Source organism: Nicotiana tabacum, chromosome 22 (genome assembly GCF_000715075.1).
Source record: "Nicotiana tabacum cultivar K326 chromosome 22, ASM71507v2, whole genome shotgun sequence".
Lineage (NCBI taxonomy): Eukaryota > Viridiplantae > Streptophyta > Magnoliopsida > Solanales > Solanaceae > Nicotiana > Nicotiana tabacum.
Genome location: NC_134101.1, coordinates 96,474,667 through 96,497,177, shown reverse-complemented (window position 1 = coordinate 96,497,177; position 22,511 = coordinate 96,474,667).

Here is a 22,511-nt window from a genome sequence, read left to right as displayed (position 1 = left end):
TCTTAACTATTTAGCATCAGTCAACAAATTTGAAAGAGGAATATTTCTCACAAATTTGTTCACCTATTCTGTGCACATTCTGATCATAAGACAACCAAGACAGTCCGCCAAAATGCATGTTCTAGAGACCGCAATATGAACAAGCTCAAATACATAACAGATGAATACAATACCATGTTAGTAAAGACAAATTCAGCTGCTCATAAGCTTTTGTACCACTTAAAGATATACGAAACACCAAACTTCAAATACTTGCATATGCACAACAAAATACGGAAGCAGGAAGAACTTTCAAATGCAAACAACTAGTTGATTGCAAGGAAGTACAAGCTCAATGCACAACATTCTCCAGAACACATGTACGAGAGCAGAAGTGCTCAAGGTCAATCTTTTTCCATCTGGTTCATTTTCCATTATTACTATGTTGGTTATTATTATTGAAAATCATTGTTCAATTTTCCTACTTGAAGGAGGAAACAAAGAACAAAGTGCCTTGGAGAAGCTTTTGGAGAATAGTCTCCAAAATGACTTGGCACTTGAAAGGTTGCACTCACAAATGGGAGAAATGCTTGAAGCTTTAAAGGTCCAAAAAGCCTTGGAGGTTAATGAGAGCCAAAAAATTTCCTTAGATGTGGAAGCCGGAAATCCTTCCTTGGTGTTTGAACAAAACCAAGAAGAACTCTCAAATGCTCAAAATGAGAAGATGATGCTCATGTTAGAGACCATTCTTGAAAATGAGGAGAAGCACAACTTTGCACTCGAGGACTTAAAACAAGGCTTGACTTACAATGATGAACATATCCGCACTTTGGAAGATCAAATAAAAATATTTATTGAGGCTCACTATGCCCACCAACTTGAGAGTGTGGAAGGATGCCAAGAAGAGTCCAATTCTGAGGAAGAAAGTGAGCTTTATTTTGAGGATTCAAGAATTGAACATTATCCAACCGACTCCATGAGTGTTAATGATGTCAAGAACAATATGGAATTAGAGTCAACCGGTGTAAATAAAAATTTGGTTGAGATTGACTCTAGTCTGGGGGAAGAAGAGGATGTCAAAATCCGAGAAAAATTGCAAGTTGGAGGTTTGAAGTCACATTCCAAGCATTTTTCAACATTGGAATTATGTGGTGATATGGGAATTGAACTACACGAGTCAATGAGGGATTGCAAGGAGGAAAGGCAACAACCATACATCTTATAATTTGAGGGAACAAGAAAGCAAAATGACATTCCTCACATGAAAGCCAAGAAGTGCAAAATGAAGAAATTAAGTCTTGTCTTGATCATCGACTTACCACCCCCATCGCTCGTGGTCACAAGCTTGATTCCAAGTTGGATTCCCAGTTCATATCATCCAAGTGGCGAGAAAAGTGGTAAAGTTGATTTGCGTCGTGCCATGACGTTAAATACGGTGCTTGGTTGGAGGCAACCTATCGTTTTTCAAATTTTTTTAGTCATTTTTGAAATTTTATTTTTTAGAATAGCTTAGAATATTATTTGTGACTAATCTGCCAAGTTTTAGATTTTTTGGAGTTGATTTGAGCAGGTCGGAGTGGTCCGGAGGGCCAAAACCAGTAGCTGCAGAATTTGTGCACCAATCTTCTGGTGTAACCGCATCTGCGGATGTTTAACCGCAGATGCGGTCTCACAGAAGTGATTTCAAATTGCAGAAGCGGCAGTTTCTGTAGATCCGCAGAAGCGGTAAAAAAACCGCAGATGCGGAAATCGAGCAGTGTTAAAAAAAATTTAGAAGTCTATATACTCTGCATACTGCTAAACGCCCAGGTATCCTCTGCATCTATTCCCCCAGTCCTAACTCCCCCAAGCTCTTACAATCTCCAAAACATCCACTACTCATAATTTCTACTGCACTCACACGAAACTCAGGTATTTTCTTTTAAGTCTCATCTACTTCTCTTCTCTTTTCTCTCTTTCTCTCTTCTTCTTCATTGCCAACAGCCCCACATATTTTTTTCTATTTTATTTAATGTTTTTATTTTCGATTTAATTGCTGTTAGATTTAGGAAGTGAGGGAAATTGGTTGAGAGATTCATGTGTGTGTGCTGCTCTTGTTGAAATAAATTTGTGGGAAATCTGAGTACCCAAATTGTGTGAAGAAGAGGCCATGTTAAGCTGCTTGCAAGATGTTCGATAAAATGCTTAAAAGAAAGTTTCTTGCTAAATACCGTAAAATCGGTCTCAATAGAATTATAATTTGATGTAGTTCACTAATTTAGAAGTCTTAAGTATAAATTAGGTGCCAAAATCGGATTTAAAATTGAAAAATGAATGAAATTCTAGGCAGTTGCACAATATGACGAACAGCGCAGATGCGGTCAATTGTCCGCAAAAGCGGTTTCGCACCTGCGTCGACTCTTCCGCAGGTGCGATTTATGGAAACTTGGGAAAAACCGCAGATGCGGTTAAATTTTCACAGAAGCAAAACCTCTCCTGCGATTAGTGTTCCGCATATGCGAAAACTGGGCAGATTGCACAATTCCAGTAGCTTTGCAATAGGGCCTTCCCGGGCCCGTTCAATCTGATTCTTTGGCCTAATTGCAGTATTTTGAATTGCTTAACATAATTCTATTGCCCGACTGACTTCGTTTTGATTTTATGAAGGTACAATGAGATAAAATGGACCCGAACATGGGCGAAAATGCCCCACAACAACATGAAATTAAGGAAGAGGTTGAGGAACCGTATAATGAATCACACTTCATGTCAGCTGACTGTCAGCGTAGATATTTGGATGACCTCGTCAACAAAAGTATAGTGCTTGAAAAGGGGATCAACGAAGAAAAATTTGTCAAGAAGCTCCCAGATTTCTATGCTCGTCTCCATACATCCGGATGGTCGTGCTTCATTCCCACTCCATTCAAAGCTAATGAGGAGTGGGTTCGTGAATTCTATGCTAACCTTAAGTGTACAGATTTTGCCAACCCACAAATCGTCATTAGAGAAAAATTGGTAAGGTTTGGGATAGAACAGATAAATGAGACTCTTGGGATTCACAACTATCCAATGGAGTCGGTGCAAGAGAAAGATCAATGTGACAATGGGGAATGTCTTGTCTCCAAACTCTACTCTCCATGCATGATAGCCTAATGGGGAAATATGAGAAAAAGTTTGAGGTCAATTGACTTCACAGCTGAAGCAAAAATGTGGTTGTACATTGTATGCAACAGGGTGTCTCCTTGTGGAAATGTCTCAGATGTCTCCTACACCAGGGCTTTGATTATTGCATGCCTCCTGGACAGCATTCCTATGAATGTCGGTTACTATATCCTGCAGGAGCTGAGAGAGTATTTGCGAGACAAGGATGCAGGGATGATGTTCCCTTCATTGACCACACAGCTATGCATGAGAGCAGAGGTTGAGGTGCGTAGCACCGATCGATGGCTACCAGCTGATAAACCTTTTCATTCACTGAGAGTGACAGGAGAGGGTAGTGCAGTCAAGAGCAAGAAAAGGATGGTCACCACCACGACTGCTGGTTCAGAGTTATCTTCACAGGCAGCTGCACCTGAGGGACCATTTGGGGTGCTAAACTCCGAGCTTGCATCTATTCGGGAGTTAGTGTCACAGCTTCTGAGTGGGCCTTTATCCTCCCAGCCCGGGCCCTCATACTTATCCAGGGAAGAAATGAAGAGTTACTTAGATGCACAAAAGAGTCAGAAAGATTCTCATGAGAAGATGGCAGCATCAGTAACCAGACTTGAGATAGCCAACAGCACCTTGGCCAAGGCGCATGCAGATCTCCAGTCAGACTTTGAGAAGGAGAAGAAGAAGAACAAGAAGAAGAGCAAATGAATGATAAAAATGTGGAGAGGCATAAAGGCCATCTTCAAATGGGGAAACCCAGGAAAGAAGATACCAGTGGCGGACAAAGATGATAGCGAGGAGTATTCTTTCATGTTAGAGGCTGCTGGTGATGGTGGTGATGATGATGATGATGAGGAGAATGATGATGATGAGGCCACGAGTTCAGCACAGCATTGATCAGCCGTCCTCCCACAGTCTGCTAGTCTGATGCAGACCTCAGGGAGACCCTCAAACTATTTGTGCTTTATATTTGATATTGTGCACTGAGAACATTGCAATGTTCTTAGTTGGGGGTGGCTCTAAGAGTATACTGTATTCATGTTATGATATTGTGTGCCCTTGTCGGGCCTATTTTTGTGCTATGGATATTGTGTGCCCTTGCCGGGCTATTTTGTGTAGCAGGTGCTCTTGCTGAGCTTGGTGTGATTAGTCTAGTTTTTATCTTTCTTTCGTTATTTATTTTCTTTAGTAGCTTGTTGTTATTAGTATTAGTTGCTTTTATTTTAGTATCCTTTTTAGTAGTGTTGTTTTATTTTATTTTTATTTCCTTAAGTAATATTTCATTGGGTTTTTGAAGTGAATCGGGTGAATTTTCCCTATGATAGATGGCGTGACAATTTTCTTAAGGGAATTAGTCTTGTTTTGCTAGGAGGAGACTTTTGGATTATTTGGTACTAATAAAATTAGTCTCTTGTATGTGAAATTTAAATTAAGATACCCCTCCGAATTTTGGTTTTGAACTAAAACAAGTAAGTTGCATGGTGAAGAATAATTTTTGTGATAAATTTTTGGCTCTTTTAGTGACTCTTTGCCCACTAGTTTGAATAATATTGCTCTAAATGCTACTATTAGAAAATAAAATTGATCCATCTTGATTAATTCATGTGCCATGTGTGTTAGGGTTTGTACAAATAAATCTTGTGTTTACTTCTATCATGTAGAACTTGCCCGGTTGGTCTTAAAACGCTAATGATAGTATGTTTTGGTTGGAGGGATGATCTTAGGCATTCTTTGTTTTGTTTGCAAAACCTCTTTAGCCTTTCAAGCCGACTATTGCATAAAAGAGATCACTAGTACCCTATTTGAGCCTTTAACCTTTTCTTTGGCCACCTCATTACAAACCTTTCCCCTTTTGTAAAGTAATTCCCTCTTTTGAACTCGTCCCTCCTTGAACATTGAGAATGAGGCTAAAAGACTAAGTTGGGGGTGTGGTGTCAAAGTGGAAATTGGTAGTATTCATGCTCCAAAATAAAAATATGTATATAAAAAAAAGAGAAGAAGAAAAAAAAAGATAAATATATGTATGTATATAAATTTGGAGCCTTGAAGAAAATTAGAGAGGTATGTAAGGTGGTTCGATGTTGGTAACTAGATGCTAATGAGGCTATGTGGTTTGAAAGAAACAAAGTGCAAAAAGAAAGACAAATGTGAGTAGTATTCAAGGAGGGTGAAGTCACTTGTATCCAAATGCTTATCTGACCCTTCCCTAAACCTATATTACAGGCTTAAAAAGTCCTTATGGGACCTCCGTCCGAACATTCTTGAATAGGCGATGAATTAAAATAAGGGCAAGCTTATGGTATGAGATGTTGTAACACTTGAAATTCTTTGTGAGAGTGAGTGTCTTTGTAAATTTGTCCCTTATGTTGTATTACAAATATAGTGATTTTGGGACTTTCTTTCATGTAAGGGCACATGAATTAGGAAGGATTGGTGAATTGAGTAAGTTAAGCATATGTAGTGGACTAGTATTTTTGAGTCACTTCTTGAGGCTTATTCTTGTCACTTGATTATTTTGAAACTCCCTTGCACATTCTTGAAGTTGTTTTTAAATGAGGGAGTCATTAAGGAAAGATACACATACTTGAGCCTAATTATTAGTACCAACCAAATCCATAAGTATGGTACTTAATTGAAGAATGTGATTTGTAAATAATAGCAATACCACTTGTGTTTTAAATGGTAAATCCTCATTGAAGTGTTGGTTTTGATTTGCTTGAGGACAAGCAAAACCTTTAAGTTGGGGGTGTTTAATCTACACTTTAAACATGAATATTTCCATAAACAAGATTCAAGTGTTGAATAAAATGCTACATACTTTAATATTTAATACAAAGCAAGGAAATGAAGAAATAAACACAAATGGGTAAGAAAATCTTAACCACAAGCTTCAAATCTTCAAGCCCCAAGTGTGTGCAAACCCCAGCATCAAGACTTGTTCTTCTCTAGTCTATGGAACTAAAAAATAAGCCAAAGATATCCAAAGATCTGCCTGGACGAGTATAAAAATGGTTTGGGAATGATAAAATGTGAAATTCCTAATTTGCCCAGGTCTGATGCCCGTTGACCGCATCTGCAAGATGAATTCTCATAAATGTGGTTCCGCGGATATGGATACCTTATGGCAGAAGTGGAATGTTGAAATATGCTTTCCACCGCAGATGCGGACCCCAAAAGCACAGATGCACTACCGCAGAAGCGTAAAGTGACTCGCAGATGCGATTTCTTCCAAGCCCAGACTCCACTGCAGAAGCGGTTCTTCTCACGCAGAAGCAAGGTCGCTTCTGCGACCATCCTTCCGCAGATGCGGAATCACAGGGGAGTTTTTGCATTATTTTCACCCTCTTTTTCTCAATTCCACTTCAATTCAATTCAAATCACTTCATAGCATCACTTATCTGAAAATCTAATAGTACACACCATAAACGGCCTCATATTATAGTTAAAGGACATAAAAGCTAAGGAAAAGAGACTATATTTAGTGGTAAAATCACCACTCATCAACTGTTTATCTCCGTGTCGTGCTATTTTGGAGTGTCATGTCAAGTCAGTCACATTGGCTATACCAGGTGTGCCACGGATTGAGTGGCGAGGTGTGACTGATTATGTTCCCAATAGAGTGGTCTCATTCTTGAAAGCCCAGCGTATGATTGGGAAGGGTTTTCTTTCGTATCTATCCTTCATGAGGGATGTCGGTGTTGAGACTCCTAGTATTGATTCTGTTCTAGTTGTGAGGGATTGTCCCAATGTGTTTCCTGCAGACCTGTCGGGCATGCCACCGGATAGGGACATTGATTTTGGTATTGACCTAGTGCCGGGCACTCAGCCCATTTCTATTCCATTGTATCGTATGGCACCAGTGGAGTTAAAGGAATTAAAAAAACAGCTTCAAGAACTCCTTGATAAAGGGTTCATTCGGCCTAGTATGTCACCTTGGGGTGCGCCGGTTCTATTCGTGAAGAAGAAGGATGGCACTATGAGAATGTGCATTGATTATAGGCAATTGAACAAAGTAACAATTAAGAACAAGTATCCTTTGCCTCGCATTGATCATTTATTCGGCCAGCTTCAGGGAGTGAGAGTGTTCTCCAAGATAGACTCCCATTCTGGTTATCACCAGTTGAAGATCAGGTACTCGGATATTCTTAAAACAGCTTTCAGGACCCGATATGGTCATTATGAGTTCTTGGTGATGTCTTTTGGGATAAACAATGCCCCAGCAGCGTTCATGCATTTGATTAACAATGTGTTTCGGTCTTATCTTGACTCCTTTGCCATAGTCTTCATTGATGATATTCTAGTATATTCACATAGTTAGAAGGAGCACGTGGAGCATCTGAGAGTCATGTTGCAGAGATTGAGAGAGGATAAGCTTTATGCAAAATTCTCCAAGTGTGAGTTTTGGCTCAGTTCAGTGGCTTTTTTAGGGCACGTAGTGTCCAATGAGGGTATTCAGGTTGATCCGAAGAAGATAAAGGCAGATCAGAGTTGGCCCAGAACGTCCTCAGCCATAGAGATTTGTAGCTTTCTTGGTTTGGCGGGCTATTATTACCGGTTTGTTTAGGGGTTCTCATCTATCGCATCGCCCTTGACCAAGTTGACTCAGAAGGGTGCTTCATTTGTATGGTCGGACGAGTGTGAGGAGAGCTTTCAAAAGCTCAAGATAACTTTTACCACAGCTCCAGTGTTAGTTTTGCCATCAGCTTCAGGTTCATATACCGTGTATTGTGATGCTTCGAGAGTTGGCATTGGTTGTGTATTGATGCATGAGTGTAGAGTTATTGCTTATGCTTCTCGTCAGTTGAAGCCCCATGAGAAGAACTACCCCGTTCATGATTTGGAGTTGGCTGCCATAGTTCACGCGTTGAAAATTTGGAGGCATTACTTGTATGGTGTGTCTTATGAGGTGTTTACTGATCATCGTAGCCTCCAACACTTGTTCAAGCAGAAGGATCTCAATTTGAGGCAGCGGAGGTGGTTGGAGTTGCTTAAGGATTATGATATCACTATATTGTACCATCCGGGGAAGGCCAATATGGTGGCCGATGCTTTGAGCAGAAAGGTAGTGAGTATGGGGAGTTTGGCATATATTCCAGTTGGGGAGAGACCTCTTGCAGTTGATGTTCAGACCTTGGTCAATCAGTTTGTGAGGTTAGATGTTTCGGAGCCCAGCCGGGTATTGGCTTGCGTGATTTCTCAGTCTTCCTTATATGATCGCATCAGAGTGCGCCAGTATGATGATCCGCATTTGCTTGTCCTTAAGGACAGTGTTCAGCATGATGATGCCAGAGATATGACCATTGGTGATAATGGGGTGTTGAGGATGCAGGGCCGGATCTATGTGCCCAATCTGGATGGGCTTCGGGAGTTGGTCCTTGGAGGAGGCCCATAGTTTGCGGTATTCCATTCATCTGGGTGCCACGAAGATGTATTAGGATCTGAGACAACACTATTGGTGGCGGAGAATGAAGAAAGACATTGTGGAATTTGTGGCTTGGTGTCTCAATTATCAGCAGGTGAAATATGAGCATCAGAGACCGGGTGCCTTGCTTCAGCAGATGGATATTCCTGAGTGGAAGTGGGAGAGGATCACTATGGACTTTGTTGTTAGGCTTCCACAGACTTTGAGGAAGTTCAATGCTATTTAGGTGATTGTGGATCGGCTGACCAAGTCCGCGCACTTCATTCCTGTGTGTACTACCTATTCTTTAGAGCTGTTCATTTGCATGGTGTCCCAGTTTCCATCATCTCAGATAGGGGCACTCAGTTTACTTCGCAGTTTTGGAGGTCTGTGTAGCGAGAGTTAGGTACTCAGGTTGAGTTGAGCACAGCTTTTCACCCTCAGACGGACGGGCAGTCCGAGCGTACTATTCAGATATTGGAGGACATGTTGCGTGCTTGTGTCATTGATTTCGGAGGTTCATGGGATCAGTTTCTACCGCTTGTAGAGTTTGCTTATAATAACAGCTACCAGTCGAGTATTCAGATGGCTCCATATGAGGCTTTGTGTGGGAGGTGGTGTAGATCTCCAGTTGGTTGGTTCGAGCCCGGTGAGGCTAGGCTATTGGGGATAGACTTGGTGCAGGATGCTTTAGAAAAAGTAAAGGTAATTCAGGAGAGGATTCGTACTGCGCAGTCGAGGCAGAAGAGCTATGCTGATAGGAAGGTTAGGGATGTGTCCTACATGGTTGGCGAAAAGGTTCTGTTGAAGGTTTCACCCATGAAGGGTGTTATGAGATTTGGAAAGAAAGGGAAATTGAGCCCTCGGTTCATTGGGCCTTTTAAGGTGCTTCAGAGATTGGTGAGGTGGCTTATGAGCTTACTTTGCCACCCAACTTGTCGAGTGTGCATCCGGTATTTCATGTTTTTATGCTCCGGAAGTATATTGGGGATCCGCCTCATGTTCTGGATTTCAGCACGGTTCAGTTGGATGTTGATTTGACCTATGATATGGAGCCAGCAGCTATTTTGGGTCGTCAGGTTCAAAAGTTGAGGTCAAACAATATAGCTTCAGTGAAAGTGCAGTGGAGAGGTCGGCCCATGGAGGAGGCTACTTGGGAGACCGAGCAGGAGATGTGGAGCAGATATCCTCACCTGTTTGAGGCTTCAGGTATGTTTCTTGACTCATTCGAGGACTAATGTTTGTTTAAGTTGGGGAGGATGTGACGACCTGTCCAGTCGTCTCATGAGTTACCGCTCTATTTCCCCCATTTCTGCTTTGTTTATCCATGTTATGTGGTATCGGGTCGATCGGATCGAGTTCGGAAAGGATTTGGTAAGGTTTGAGACACTTAGTCTCTTTAGAGTGAGTTTAAGTTGAAAAAGTCAACTAGATGTTGACTTGTGTGTTAGAGGGCTCGGATGTGAGTTCCGATGGTTCGGTTAGCTTCGGGAGGTGATTTGGAACTTAGGAGCATGATCGGAATGAGTTTTTGGAGGTTCGGAGTAGATTTAGGCTTGAATTGGCGAAATTGGATTTTTGGCGATTTCTGGTTGATAGGTGAGATTTTGATATAGGGTTTGGAATGGAATTCCGAAAGTTGCAGTAGTTATGTTGTGTCATTTGGGACGTGTGTGCAAAATTGCAGGTCATTCGGACGTGGTTTGATTGGGTTTTTTATCAAAAGCGGAATTTAGAAGTTTTTGGAAAATTAGGCTTGAATCCGATGTGTTTTGTCGATTTGATGTGGTTTGAGGTGTTTTGAAGATAGGTACAAGTTTGAATAAGGTTTTGGGATATGTTGGTGCCTTTGGTTGAGGTCCCAGGGGCCTCGGGAGAGTTTCGGAGGGTTGAACAGACTATTTTGAGTTAAAGAAAAGTTGCAGATTTCTGTTCAGCTGTTGCAGGTATTTTACTCTTCGCGTTCGCGAGTGGACTCTCGCGTTTGCGAAGAGTCAACTGAGGAAGGTGGAATTTAAGCCTTCGCATTCGTGAGGAAGGCTACGCATTCGCGAAGGACTACAATTTTGTGCATCGCGTTCACGGGGGAGGTGTTGCGTTCGCATAGAGCAAAGAGGGCAGCTGAGCTTCAGGAAGAATTTGTTCATCACATTTGCGATAGGGGAACACGATCGCGAAGGTCTATCTGATCAAAGCATCACTTTCGCGATGTGGTGGTCGCGATCGCGAAAGAGGAATTTGGTCAAGATTATTTTTGTGCTTCGCGAACGTGGTAGCTTTGACCGCGTTCGCGAAGAAGGAAATTAAGACCTGGGCAGAAGGTTTAAAAGGTGGTCTTGTCCACGAATATGGGGTTTAATTCTTCCATTGTTGGTCGTTTTGGGAGTTTTTTCAAGGGGATTGAAGAGGGATTCAAGGGGAATCACTTGGAGGTAAGATTCTTGGACTTAAAACTTGATTCTAATGTGAAATCTACCTAATAAATCATAGAATCTAAGCCTAAAATTGAGGAATTAGGGCTTGAGATTATGAGAATTTAAATGATAATTTGATGGGTCATTTGGACTCCGATTTCAGAGTTCTTGGTATGTATGGACTCGTGGGCGGATAAGGATTTCGTTGATGTGATTTTGATTGGGTTTCGAGATGTGGGCCCTGGGGTCGGGTTTGGCCAATTTCGGGATTTTGATATTATTTGATTGTTTTTGCTTTGGCTTCGTTCCCTTAGCATATTTTGATGCCATGATTCTGATTTTGGAGATATTTGACGCGAGTGGAGGCCGATTCGAGGGGTAAAGGCATCACGGAGTAGTATTTTCACTAGTTTGAGGTAAGTAACCATTGTAAATCTGCAACTAAGGGTAAAAACCCCGGTATTTGACTTGTTTTGATAAATGCGGTGACACACATGCTAGGTGACGAGCGTGTGGGCGTGCACCGGTAGGGATTGTGACTTGGTTCGTCCTGTAGCGACTATTAAGCTGCATATTTGATTTGGAATCTTATATTATTCCGTACTTTGATCATTTATACTGTATTATGGGCTGCATGCCATGTTTGGGGCCTTGTGCCGACCTGTTGAGACCCTTAGGGGCATGTTTACTGTTTTTCCTCACTTTACATGTTGAAAGCATAACCTCAGTCATGTTTTACCTGATTAAATGTCTAAAACTGGTTTTATCACTCCACTTCTAATTGTGAGGACTGTTTGGGCTGAGTTCCCTAATTTCTATTGTTGTGCCCGAGAGGTTGTGAGGTTAATGACTGAGAGAGGTTGAGAACCTAATAGTGAGGATATTATATGTATATATTATGGATCGGGCTGCATGCCGCAGCGATACTTATATGGATCAGGCTGCACACCGCAGTGATATATATATTGGATCGGGCTGCGCGCCGCGGCGATATGACGCTTGGGCTGTAGGAGCCCCTCCGAAGTCTGTACACCCCCAGTGAGCATAGTCGACTATCAATTACGGATCGGGCTGCACGCCGCAGTGGTTACTATGATTTCTATTACTATGAGATATTAATGAGCCTAAGTGCTAAGAGTGAGTACTGAGTGACGATAGTGAGTCACGTGTGACTGAGAGGTTGCCAGAGAGGCTATATTCTGAGTGATTCTTGCCCGAGAGGCCTAGTTATGATTTTTTTTTTTGATTTCACTCTTCTTTTAAAATAAGCCTCTGTTGGAAAAATTGCTAAGTATACGATTTCAAGTGTTTAAACTGAAATTGACGATTTTACTACGAAACTGGTTTTAAACTATGAAATGGATTTGTTATCCTGTTGTTTATTCAGTTATATGATTTTTAACTTCTCGTCACTACTTTCAGACCTTATTTACTTTAGTTACTTACTGAGTTGGCATACTCACGTTACTCCTTGCACCTTGTGTGCAGATCCAGGTGCCCGCGTAGCAGAGTGAGGGTCCTCAGCTGATCCAGAGGTTGCCGGAGATTTCAAGGTAGTTGCATGGCGTTCGCAACCCTATTTTCTCCTTCTTATCTTGTTCTTTTCTGCATTTTTAGACTTGTGTTGTATCAGACAGTCAGTTATGTAGTAGAGGCTCTAGACTCGTGACACCAGATATTTGGGGCTATGTAGTTTTATGTTTTATTGACTTCCGCATATATATTTTTGTTGTTTTAAACACTTATGATGAAAAATTGGTATTTAAACCTGTGTTAGAAAATGGCTTACTGTAAGGAAAAAGGGTTGTGGTTAGATGATTGAGTTAGCTTGCCTAGTAATGTGATAGGCACCATCACGGCCGGTATTTGGGGTCGTGACAAACGCACCATAATCCATTAGGTGGCAAATCTTCAAATACCCAATTTCCAAAAGCAAATGAGTCATTACACCCCATGGAATGTAGAAACCCGGACTTCCCCGTCAAAAGGGAAAAAAGGGGGCACAACACTCACTACCTGTACTGATGCTACGTTAGGAGTATTAGAACTGACATCTCTCACAAAGTTCTAGATATGCATCGCACCCCTTCTCAACCATCCACCGAGCCTTTAGAAATGACACAACCTTCCTAGGAACATAATCTAATGTACCCCTCCATTATAACTGTGGCAAACTTGGCATAGCCAATGTCACAGTCTTGGCATGACAATCTAGAATAACATGATAGGGCGACAACCAGTCTATGCCCAAAATAACATTAAAGTTTACCATACTGAGCAACAATATATCAACTCTGTTTTCAAATCAACAATAACAACTAAACAAGACCGATATACATAGTCATAACAATAGAATCTCCCACAAGTATGGAAATATAAACAGGAGAACTCAAAGAATCACGAGCATATCAAAATACGGAGTAAAGTAAGATGACATATATGAATAAATAGATCTTGGATCAAATAAGACCGATGCATCTCTATGGCAAAGTGGACAATACTTAAGATGACTGCGTCTGATGCGACTACCTCTATCCTACCCGAAAAAGTAGAGAATCTGGCCTAGCCTCTCCCTCTAGGAAGACCTCTACCCGCCAATCCCTACCACTAGCTAGTTGTGCGGGTGGAGCAGCAACTAGAGCAACAACCATGGCCTGTGAAGTTTGTGGACCTGGCTGAATACGTGGAGCCTGAGTAATCTGTGGAAGTTCACCCCTCCTGAGTCTGATGCAATCCCCACCATATGACGGGTATCACCATACTCAAATAAAGCTCTCGGTGGGCGTCACTACTGAGACTGGCTCGGGCCTGGTCGGCTTGACTGATCGCTGAAGGTACCCCGTGCAGGAGGTGCACCAGAAAGTGGCTGAGCAAATTGTGCAACCTGAGTTCTCGGAACAACCGAAGCACCACTAGAAGCTGGAAGTGTTGAATGAACATGACAACTCACATAGCCTCTACCATGATGGGTTGCAACTAGGGCACGTGCACCACTATATCCGCCAGAATCTCGAGGCCTCTTGGCCTCCTTGTCATCTCTCTCACAGCCCTTCATACCCTCCAATCTCTGTGCGAGCTCTACTACCTTCTGGTACGAAGTATCTATCTCCAACTCTCGAGCCATGCTAAATCTAATACCATAGTTGAGCCCCTCGATGAATCAACAAACGCACTCTCTGACTGTGGAAACGAAGGTAGGTGCATGTCTGGACAAATCACTGAATCATACAATATACTCTGACACTTTCATAGTACCCTAGCACAACTGCTCAAACTCCGCGCGCCATGCATCCTGAAGCGTCTAGGGAACAAAATCTCTCAAGAACATATCTAAAAACTAAGTCCATGTAAGTGAAGCTAAATCAGCTGGGCTACCCTCCTCGTACCACCACTGATACACTACTTCTGATAGCTGGAATGTAGCAAAAGCAACTCTGCTCGTCTCCATAGTACCCATGGTGCAGAGAATACAGTGGGACTTCTCTATGAAATCATGTGCATCCTGTGATGCTAAGCCACTGAATATAGGAGGATGATACTTCTTGAATCTCTGGAGTCTAAGCTCATCCTCCTTAGATGCTACTACCCTAAGCTCGGGCTGAACCGAAATAACAGGTTACACTAGCATAACCTCTAGGAACTGATCAATATGGTTTTGCTGCACTGGAGTACGGGTCGTGGGATTCTGAGCTACTTCCCCAGCCTGAGATGTGGCTGGTTCAAGTGGAATGTACCCTGCTTAAGCTAGAGTACCGAACATGGTCAAGAACTGTGCGAGGGTCTCCTAAAGTGCAGGGATGGAAACATGTGCCTTAGGTGCCTGTCCCCAACTTGAGCTACTAGTGGCTCCTATGTCGTAGCTCGGACAGGTGCTCTAGATGCACCACGTGCCGCTTCTCAGTCTCTACCCTGGCCCCAGCCTCTCATGGCTCTAGTAGGGGCGTGGGTGTTTGATCATCGGATCAAGCAGTGCATGTCCTCACCATCTGTGAGAGAATAGAAAATCAAAGATTTTAGATTTCGAAGTCAACCAATTCACACAATAAGGAAAAAAGATGTGGAGTTTTCCTAACAGTTCCGTAGCCTCTCGAAGATAAGTACAGACGTCTTCATACTGATGTGTAAGACTGTACTAAACCTACTTATGACTAGTAACACCTATGAACCTAGAGTTTGATTCCAACTTGTCATGACCTGAATTTCCCACCTTAGGATTTTGTGATGGCACATAGTCTCTAAGACTAGGTAAGCCTAACATTTAATAACAACTTAATAAGAATAATCAAATAGAAATACTAAAGTAAAATTGATAAACTCATATAAACTTCCAAACGGATTAACAACTGCAACCTTTCCTAAACCGGTGGAACTTAGTCATAAGCACTACAGAATAATCTAGAATGTCAATTATAAAACAATCTGAATGAGAAATATAATAGAATGAAAAGATAAGGGAAGGTGACTCCGAGGCGTGCAGATGCTGAGTAGGTATACCTTGAAGTCTCTAGGTGACAGCTATAAATCAACACTAATGTGCAGCACGAGCAGATGTACCTGGATCTGCACAAAAAGATGTGCAGAAGCATAGTATGAGTACACCACAATGGTACCCAGTAAGTATCAAGCCTAACCTAGGTAGAGTAGTGACGAGGCTAGGTCAAGACACCTACTAGGATATAAATAACATAATGAAAACATAATAACAAGAAGTATTAGAAAGCGAAGAGATAAATGATATGAAATAAGTCAATAACATAGACTAACGACAAAATTGTAAGCACATAGATAACATAGAGGAAGAAATTAAAGAGAACCACAATAGTCAAATACAAACAAAACTGATAAGATAAGGAAGAATAAAAGCAACAAGAAGTGTTCCACCAATAACTCTTTACAACATGAGATAAATACAAGAATCACAGCTGAGGTACCGCCTCGTATATAACATGAATCACAACCGAGGTACTACCTTGTATATAACATGAATCACAATCGAAGTACCTCATCGTATTCACTTTTCATAAATTTCAATCACAATATTTCTTGATATCACCGCGGGAGCCTTACTTTTAGTTTTAAAAATTAATTTTCCCGAAATAGCTACCTGTATTTTAGCTCACCTTATCACACTACGTGGCTTCAAGTAGTTCCCCTACCAGCAACACGTGTATCAAGCCCACCTTATCTCACCGCATGCGTCTCAACCCCAAGCCTTATACCACTGTATGCGTATCAATATCACAACATAATCAGAACTCATACCACAAGTGCCCATATGCCACAACTTGCCAAAAGAGTCAACGACATCAATGTTTTCATAACAAATAGCCCAAGGCTCAACCATAATGTGTGCAACAACCGAGGTACCGCCTTGTATATAACTTGAATCACAACCGAGGTACCACCTCGTATTCACTTTTCACAATTTCAATCATAATCTTTCCTTATATCACCGCAGGAGTGTTACATTTAGTTTTAAAAATTTTCCAAAATAGCTACCCGTGTTTTAGTCCACCTTATCACACCGCATGGCTTCAAGTAGTTCCACTACCAGCAACATGCGTATCAAGCCCACCTTATCTCACCGCGTGAGTATCAACCCCAAGTCTTATACCACCGCATGTGTATCGATATCACAACATAATCCCAACTTGTACCACAAGTGCCTTATACCACAACTTGCCAAAAGAATCAAAAATATCAATGTTTCCATAATGAATAGCCTAAGGCTCAACCACAATGTATACAAGAATCTCAATAGTAACAAAGCAAGAGTGAATAACTCAAGAAGAAAGATATCTCAATAATGACAAAATAAGAGTGAATAGCTCAACAAGAAAGATATCTCAACAAACAACTTCGCCTGAAAGGGTTAACGGCTGTCTCAACTCCTACGCCAATAACTCAACAACATGATATTTCATTAAATAATAACTTCAATTACAAGTAATTCAACAATTAAAAGATGTAACAAAACACATGGAAGGAAATAGATTCAACTAAAGCATAAAAGAGCAATTTAGCAAGTAAGAGGTGAAACAATGTGTTAATAATGTCAAATAAAGCATGTAGGGGTAGATTAGCACATGAAAGGGTGGACTTTAAGACAATTCAATTAAAATCATGAAAAGAGTCTAAATAGCATGTCACGACCCCAGTTCGCCCTCCATGAACCATCGTGACGGCACCTAGTCTCTACGACTAGGTAAGCCTAAATTGCGGAAGAAAAACTAAAATTTGTGGAAGTAAAACAATTTAAAACAGGAATAAAGTAATAATAGTGTTTAAATGTGCCACTCGGCATACACCATATTTAACTCTCAATACCAATACGTAACTCCAAGACCCGGAAACCCACAAATCACAAGCTAAGATCAATACTACATGGCTCTAACTCCGGAATGTCTAATAAAAATAGAAAAATACAGAAGGGCTAAATACTAAAAGCAGGAATAGAAAGGGACTTCTCGATCTGCGAACGCGGCAGATGTACCTCGAAGTCTCTAGAGCAGTCGCCTCCTCAAGGATGATAGGCTTGAGTAGTGGTACCTGGATCTGCAAATGAAAAACATACGCAAAAGGGGCATGAGTACACCACAGCGGTACACAGTAAGTGCCAAGCCTAACCTCGGTTGGATAGTGACGAGGAAGGTCAGGTCCCTACTAAGGTTAAATAAAATATAAAGATGATAGGATAAGATAAGTAGTGCAATTGAGAATCTACAGTAAGAATCTATACAGGATAATAAGAGTACAATAACAGAAACAGGGATAAAGGCAAACCACAAGGAAGTACCACTCATAACAAGGATGATAACCAGGGATCTCTTGGTATCCCGAGGATCTCTTAGTACCCTCAATATATACCAGGGATCTCTTGGTATCCCAAGGATCTCTCGGTATCCTCAATGTATGCTAGGGATCTCTTTGTATCTCAAGGATCTCTTGGTATCCTCAATGTATGATAGGGATCTCTTGGTACCCCGAGAATCTCTCGGTATCCTCAATATATGCTAGGGATCTCTTGGTAACCCAAGTAACTCTTGGTATTCTTAATGCATGATAAGGATCTCTTGGTATCCTTAATGTATGATAGGGATCTCTTGGTATCCCGAGGATCTCTCGGTATCCTTAATATATGCTAGGGATCTCTTGGTATCCCGAGGATCTCTTGGTATCCTCAATGTATGATAGGGATCTCTTGGTATCCCGAGGATCTCTCGATATCCTCAATATATGCTAGGGATCTCTTGGTATCCCAAGGATATCTTAGTATCCTCAATATATGCTAGGGATCTCTTAGTATCCCGAGGATCTCTTGATATCCTCAATGTATGATAGGGATCTCTTGGTATCCCGAGGATCTCTCTGTATCCTCAATATATGATAGGGATCTCTTGGTATCCTGAGGATCTCTCGGTATCCTCAATATATGCTAGGGATCTCTTGGTATCCCGAGGATCTCTCGATATCCCACACTTTAGCTCAAATCGTAAATGCATACAGGGGATCTCCCAGGATGTCGTCTCGTAGTCCCAAAGTAAAACACACAATAATGGCACAAGGAATACTTAAATAAACTCAACTTCATAACAACAACTTCATAACAAGGTAACACAGACAATTCTAACCTAGCATGCTTCACGTAATACAAATAAGGCAGTTAAAGCAAATAAAGCAATTAAGTCAATTAGACATGCTTCTCTAACTAACAACAGGTTTAAAGGTGCAAGTAACATAAATAGAAAGGAAAAATACAATTAAAGTTACTTAATGAAAACCGGATTTTCAACAATTAGCATGAGTACGCACTCGTCACCTAACGTACAAGGCATTTCAATTATCACAATATCAATCCTAAGGGGAAAGTCCCCCACACAAGGTTAGACAAGCCACTTACCTCGAACCGGCTCAATAATCAATTCGAAACCACGCTCTTGCCATGAGTACTCGACTCCAAATGGCCTAAATCTATTCAATTCAATTGCATAATGTAAATCAACCTTCAAGTAACTAATTCAACAATTAAACTCTAAGCTAATACGCGAAATTATGTAAATTGACCAAAACGCCCCTCGAGCCCACATCTCGGAATCGAGTGAAATTTACATTTTCAGAAACCTCGTACTCTCACAAGTCTATAAATAATAAGAACATTGAAATCGGAGTCCAAATGACCCCTCAAATCCTCATTTAAATGCCTCTTAAACTCAAGCCCTAATTACCCATTTTTCCCAAATTCACACCACTAATTAGGTCTTTAATCACATAAAAACGAGTTATGAAGTCAAAAATGTTACCTCCAAGTGATTCCCCTTGAATCCCTCTTCAGCCCTTCAAAAGCTTCAAAATCGCCTAACAATGGAGGAACCTAGGCTAAAATTCGCGAAATAAACCTTTTAAAACATTCTACCCAGGCATTTAATTCCTTCTTCGCGAACGCGGTCAAAGCCTCACGTTCGCGAAGCACAAAAATGATGTTGACCAAAAGTTCTCTTACGCGAACACGACAAGGCCCTCGCGAAGGCAATACTTTACCCGTCTAACCTTCGCGAATGCATTCCTCTCATCGCAAACACGATGAGTAAACTCTACTGGGCCAAATTTCCTCCTTCGCGAACGTGAAGCCCAGTCGCGAACGCGGTTCACAAGTATCCAACCCTTCGCGAACACAGATTTCCCATCGCAAATATGAAGGTTTAATATTTGCCTTCCTCAAATGACTCTTCGTGAACGCGAAGGGTAAAATTCCTCTGCAACAGCTGAACAAAATCTGCAACTTTTTAACAACTTAAAATGATCTATTGAGCATCCGAAACAAACCCGAGGCCTTCGAGACCTCAACCAAAGGCACCAACATATCCTAAAACCTTATTAAAACTTGTACAAATCTTCAAAACACCTCAAACAACATCAATTCAACCAAAACACATCGGATTCAAGCCTAAGTTTTCCAAAATCTTCCGAATCACTCTTTTGATCAAAACCCCAACCAAACCACCTCCGAATGAACTGAAATTTTGCACAGAAATCCCATATGACATAACGGAACTACTGCAACTCTCAGAATTCCATTCTGACCCTTGGATAAAAATCTCACTATCGAATCGGAAAACTTCAAAAATTCAACTTTCGGCATTTCAAGCCTAAATTAGCTACGGACCTCCAAAACACAATCCGAACACGCCCCTAAGCCTGAAATCACCTAACGGAGCTAACGGAACCATCAGATTTCCATTCCGAGGCCGTCTTTATACTGCTCCAGCTACGGTCAACTCTCCAACACTTAAGCTCTCATTTACCAAAACTCTCCGAAACTTAAAACCGAACATCCCGGCAAATCAAAATAGCAGAAATAAACTTGGAGAAGGTTGTTAATAGGGAATCGGGGTGTTAATTCTTAAGACAACCGGTCGGGTCGTCACATAGCCTAAACTAGTCAATTACCAAATATAGCCCGTATACCCACTCGTCAACTGGCGTACACGACTTTCACATAACACAATTAGCACAAACAAACCAATTCCTAAGGGGTAGCTCCCCCGCACAAAGTTAGGCAAGATACTTATCTCAACTAGACTAACTCAACCCTCGAAAATAGCTTTTCCCCTAAAATTTGCCTCCTCACGGTTCAAATCTAACCAAAATTGACTTAATATCATCAAACAATGCAAGGGAAAATAATTACTATAGTTGTTATCATCTTTATACATGTTCCAAAAAGTCAACAAGTCAACCAAAGGCCCACCTGATCAAACCCGGGTCCAAGGTTAGATTCCGACTACCCATAACCATACGAGTCCATATATATGAATAGTTTCAAAATCCGAGTTGAAATCGACTCTCAAAACTCAAACTCTTAGTTTTCAAAAATTTGATAAAGTTTTACAAATTTTCACTCGATACACATGATTTTGAAGTTGAATCTAAGATATATTGATGAAATATAATTGGAAATTGATTAGAATCACTTAGTCAATCTTTGTAGATGAAAATTCCCTCTCCAAATTGCCTCAAATCAAGTTTAGAGGTTCTAAAATGTGAGAAATGAAATGATATCCCGACTTTCTAACCTTTTGTTTAGTTTGAAAACCCTAGCAATTGAATCGCAGCACTGATAGACTCAAGGGAATCTTTGCAAATGTGACAAAGGGTTTGCAAGTGTGAACCCTGATCCCTTCGGAAATGCGACAGATACATCGGTAATGCGAATTTTCCTACCAAGCCCACTATTTTGCAAATTCAAACTAAGCATCACATTTGTGATACCTAGCCATCCCCTGCCAGTTTGCAATTGCAAAGCTGGTGCTCGCAATTGCGATATCAGAGCACCAGCACACCATATTTCTCATTTCATTTAAATTCATTTCGAAATATGTCCGAAACTCACTCAAGCACTCGGGGCTCCAAACCAAATATTCACATAAATCTAAAAACATCATACGAACTCGCTGGTACGATAAAAATACAAAAATAACATCTTGAACTAGGAATCGAACACCAAAATGCATGAATTTCAAAGTAAATTTCTAGAACTTCTGGAATTGCAACTGGGAGTCTAAATCCGATCAATTTAACTCCAAATGATACCAAATTTTGCAGACAAGTTCTAAATGGTATGATGGACCTATTCCAAGTCCCAAAATAAAATTCGAAACTCTATAGCAAAAAATTAATCTACGGTCAAATGCTTCAACTTCAAATTTCCAAATTTTGGCAAAACAACTCAAATCAACCTACAGACTTCCGAATTCGATTCTGGGCATACGCCCAAGTCTAAAATCATGACACGAAGCTATCAGAGCCATTAAAATACCATTCCGAGTTTGTTTTCGAAAAAATCAACCATTGGTTAATATAAACAACTTATGCTTCTAAGCCAAGAATCAAATGGCCTAAATCAACCCGAAATCTTTCCAAAATGAAACTAATCAACTCTGAAATCATAAAACCATAAATACACATGTGTAAAGCATCTAAAGGGGAAAAGGGGTGTATTTACACAAAATGACCGGTCGGGTCGTTACATATTTATAGTTAAAACCCCCATCTTCTGCCACCATCTTTATGCAGAGTTTGTTTCTCCACGTTAATTGTAGCCAACCAATGATAAGCATGTTAGTCCTTATGCTTAATAAATTCCATCCGCATCAAGAATTTCTTTTTTGATGATCTGTTGCAGCCATCCACATTAGATTATAAAGCCTTTTACTCGAAAAAGCCCTCTGAAAGTTGACTTTCAAGTGCCTAACATAGTAATGGTGGTAGCCGTATGACTCATTCCATTGATCCAAAGCATGCAAAAACATAAAATCCTGGCATGACGGTCAAATATTAGATAAATACTTGAATGTTATCTCATAATGTGCTCCTTCAAGTGGGTTAGAAACCATGTCCAAGCCTCGTGACTCTGGTAGCACAAATGGCAAAGGCGAGGGGAAATATTTGGCCATTAGTATCCACCCCAACAACAATCAATAACTTTATGTTGTACTTCCGTACACATGTGTGTAATCTATGTAGATTACCGGCGGGCAATCAACAGAACCATTGATGGATGATTTAAATGCCCAAAACACATATTTGAA